The sequence below is a fragment of the Primulina huaijiensis genome, chromosome 4 (genome assembly GCF_012295235.1).
Source record: "Primulina huaijiensis isolate GDHJ02 chromosome 4, ASM1229523v2, whole genome shotgun sequence".
In the NCBI taxonomy this organism is placed as follows: domain Eukaryota; kingdom Viridiplantae; phylum Streptophyta; class Magnoliopsida; order Lamiales; family Gesneriaceae; genus Primulina; species Primulina huaijiensis.
This window is the reverse complement of record NC_133309.1, coordinates 20,246,846-20,251,028: the sequence shown is the minus strand read 5'-3', so window position 1 is coordinate 20,251,028 and position 4,183 is coordinate 20,246,846. Positions and strand designations below refer to the sequence as shown.

Genomic DNA, 4,183 nt, shown 5'->3' with positions numbered 1-4,183 from the left:
ACAACAAAAGTTGAAATCCACTTGAAATCGATTTCCAATAGTGGTGAAGACATTGTTTTGAGCAAACAAGTCTATGCGACAACATCCCTAATCAGAAAATAATATAGTGAAGATAATAATTACAGAGGAAAACTAGCTTTTGTTATGCGATTGTCGAAGTTGACACGATTAGAAAACAATTTCATCAAATTAAAATATGTTGACAATTATTATTATTTTTTTCGTTTTATGACTTGAAGTTAGAGGGATTTGATTTTTTTTAAGATAATGATGAAAGTGAGTGCATATTTTATGGGATTAAGATTATGGGACTTTTCTCTCCTAATTCAGCCAAAATTTCAATCATATATTTCAAGATTATGAGTGGCCCCATGTTAAATAGAGAAAAATTAAAGATTACACAAAACTTTCAAAACTTAATATACCAAAATAAAAAATTAGAACAAAATTTTTTTCTTTGAAGTATATTCTTAATACTTTTAATATTATTAAACACACTTATATTTTTTATTTTATGTAGTACGTATGACTGTTATACTACAAAATAAAATATTTAATATTTATTTATAATTACTTAACTTAAAAAACAAAAAAATTGAATATTAAACAATATTAGAATTTATTAATTAGCTAGCTTCTTTTTGGACACAATTTTCAAATACAAAATTCATTCCCTTTCGGCGCATGAAAAAATATATATGTAGCATCGAAATGTTGATGTGACATCGAAAATTACTAACTTGTCAGTTGTCTCGTGTCACATTAACAATTAGACAAAAATAGTTTGAAATGCAAAGTTAGTACATCAAAACCAAAATTTAAAGATTAGTGAACTGATTAAACTCAAAATGGGACCGAAAAAGTTTCCACATATCCTAATAACTTCATCAGTGTATATGTAATAAATATAAAGATTGTGTGTTATGTAGTTTACATTACTGATTAATATAGCTAGGAAGAATCAAGAAAAGTAACATGAAAAAACTACAATTTAAATCCTGGTTATTTTTAGTAATTTTTATTTTCATCCTTAAAGTTAATATAATGTGTTACATATTTCATGATTTTAAAAGGGTACCGTGGTTATACGTAGATGGATCCTTCGACCTACAGCTAATACGAAAGTCACAATTGACTATCTAAATTCAAAAGAGAAACGTATATGTATATGATGAAAGGGAATATGATATGATGAAAGGAAAAATGTTTAAGTTTACGTCTATGAAACGCTATTTTCTTAAAAGTATTTCCATTGTTGTTTATAAATGTATATGTATTACTTTCTACCATGATTAAGGTTTGCTGAGTCAATAGACTCACTAGGTGTGATCGATGCAAGTGAGCATGATGTTGATGTTAATGGAGGACTTGATGGTTGAACTAGCTGTACTGAAGGTACACACAATCCGAGAACCATCGTTAGTTTTCCACAAAATTATGTTTATGATTTAAGTTTACTTTAAAGATTTTATGACTTATGATGCTTTGAGTGGTGTTGAGATATTTAAGAGTTTATCCTTTATTTTGAAAAATGCTAGTTGGTATTTAAATAGCAAAATATTTATATATATATATATGTATCGTGTTTCGGCCGAAGGGGTAGGTAACGAGAAAAAAAATTCTAGTATATTTTTAAGAAAAACGAGTAATGGACGTTTCACACGTATTGTTATATATAGTATTGATATTTCATTCTTTTGGAATTCCTCTCATTACTTTCAAGATTATTTTTCGGTTGGAGTACACTCTTCCATGTGCACTAAGTTTAATCACAATTCCACTAACTCTTTCACCAAAATCAGAATTAAATTCTCCATGCTTCATCTTGATATTGTCAAACTTCTGTATGGCCATGGAAATATTGTTTTCTTTGTTCTGTTCATTTCCTTCGCATAGCTGAATTAATTTTTCTTAAATTTCTTTTGCAGTCTTGCACATTTTGATTTTACTGAATATGTTCTGATAGCGATGGCTATAGATATATCTGCTTTCAATATTTTCATTGGTCTATAAATTTTGAAAGTAATTTTAATGATTTATTAAATTTTAATCGTCTTTTATTGTATAATAACTAAAATTGAAAAATTATTTAATTTTATACGGATCTAACAAGTCTAACCTGGATTGGGCCAACTGAGTTTTGGGTCCGGGAAGGAGCGAGGCACATAATCACTTTTTTTATTTTTTATGCTTGTTTTTTTTTTTATTTTTTATGCTTGCTTTTTTTTTTTTAATTAATTTTGACTCCATAAAATCATTATCCAAAGAGCGAGGTGTATTTAAATAATCTTCAGTTATTTCGGATATTTAAATTCCAAAGTCAATCAAGAAAATCTTAAAAGATAAATAAGAAGCAAAGAATATATTTCCTACCATAATTACAAGTCTAATGAACAAACAACAAACTCTACATATATAGACCGATCGATATCAAAGATCAGAACACCATATTTCTTTCCTCTGCGTAAACGATGATGAAGATGGAAGAAGAACCCGATGAATGTCATCAGGGATTAGAGTTCTATGAATCTCCGGTCTGGAGAACAGAAGCAGCACAGGATCAGAAGTTTCACACGATCAACTTCAGTTTCTCTTGCGATCCCGTGTACATGTATGTGTACAGGGACCTGCGTAATGGGCTTTCCGAGTTCCTTGACCACGAGGTCGAGCGCACCGTCGAGACATCGATCCGTGTGGAGTTGCGAGATCTCGACAACTGGGAAGAAGTACGTGAAGAACTGCACGGGCTGTTCGGAGGCTTTCCCATATCATATCAGATGAGTGAAGAATTGACGAGCTTCGCAGTCGACACCGCCAAGGATATCCTCCTCTCCTCCGGCGGCCACCGTGTTCTGCATCTCCATATTCCTTTTGATGTGATGCACGAACATATTTTTCACGATAACGATGACGTGAATTGTGTTCAGTTCTGCTAGGGTTTCCACTTATAACTCTGGATCAATGGGTATCGATTGAATCTTCGGAATGTATATGAATAGGAAAGAATGGATATAATGACAAAAAATTATTCAATATATGGTTTTGAACTATCGATTTACGAATTTGGATTGATCTAAGAGGAAAAATTATATATGGAATGTTGTATAATAATTATGTATAAAGTTCTTGATGTTGGGCATAGCTTTCAACGATTTGGGTATAACCTATTCGAATCGACTCGACTCGTTTACCAACATTCATAAAACTTAATATCAACACTAAGCCTAAAATACACATCTCCCTCAAATGCGCATCAGTCATCAAAATGGAAACCCTTCTAGCCATGAAGAAATCACCGGTCCCCTCAATGACCGATATATCTCTAGTCTTGTTCATCAACGTATCCGCCCCGGCGAAATTCAACGTCCCTACGTAGTTTGTGGAATTAAACAAGAACGAGAACCCTACCCATGCACCATATATACTCTTCTGATCATAAAAACACATGCCCTGTGCTCGTCCCACGGGGGCTGAGTGGAGATTGTTGTCCAAGGTAATGGGGTCGTCGAAAACGACCATGTCACCAAAGTTAAACGGTGTTTCCATGGTGGTCTTGTTTCCCCACTGCGGAGAGCCGACTATAGCGGCAGTGACATTATTATAATTATGACCATTGAATAGGATATCGTGGGAGAAGAAGACGAGCTCGTTTCACGGACGACGAGGACAGGGTTTCTGGCCATAGGCGATGACCGTGACGGCACAGATGAGGAGGTAGAGTAAATTTTGTTGATGCCCTAATTATACACACACACACACACACACACACACACACACACAGATATATANAATCAAATTTGAATTAAATTTGAAATGTGACTTAAGAGGTACCTTTTTTTCCCAAATACCGAAGGCCAATAGTTCAATTTTGTTTAGTTTTTATTTAGTTTCTTCCGCCCGCTTGAATGTATACCTGTCTAAATAGAAATTCATCATATTTTATAGGATTAAGACCAGACTGGCTTTCGATTTCTGTACTTTGCGTTTTATTGTTCTTAAAAATAATATTTATGAGCGCAACAACGATTCTCCGCGCGCTGTTGGATCTCGATTTTCTACGTGCCCAAACGCAGCGGAAGTTTAAAATTTTTATTTTATTTTGAAAACAAAATAATTCTTTTGGACACTCGTATGGTTTTCAGGAATTAAACATGCATAGGATGTTTAAAAATTATACCTTTGT

The 4,183-nt window shown here is 33.1% G+C and overlaps 1 pseudogene; it reads right to left on the bottom strand.

The window, feature by feature from the left end:
- Positions 1 to 3,187: 3,187 nt before the first annotated feature.
- LOC140974954 (disease resistance response protein 206-like) overlaps positions 3,188 to 4,183 on the bottom strand; it is a 14,587-nt pseudogene continuing 13,591 nt past the window's right edge.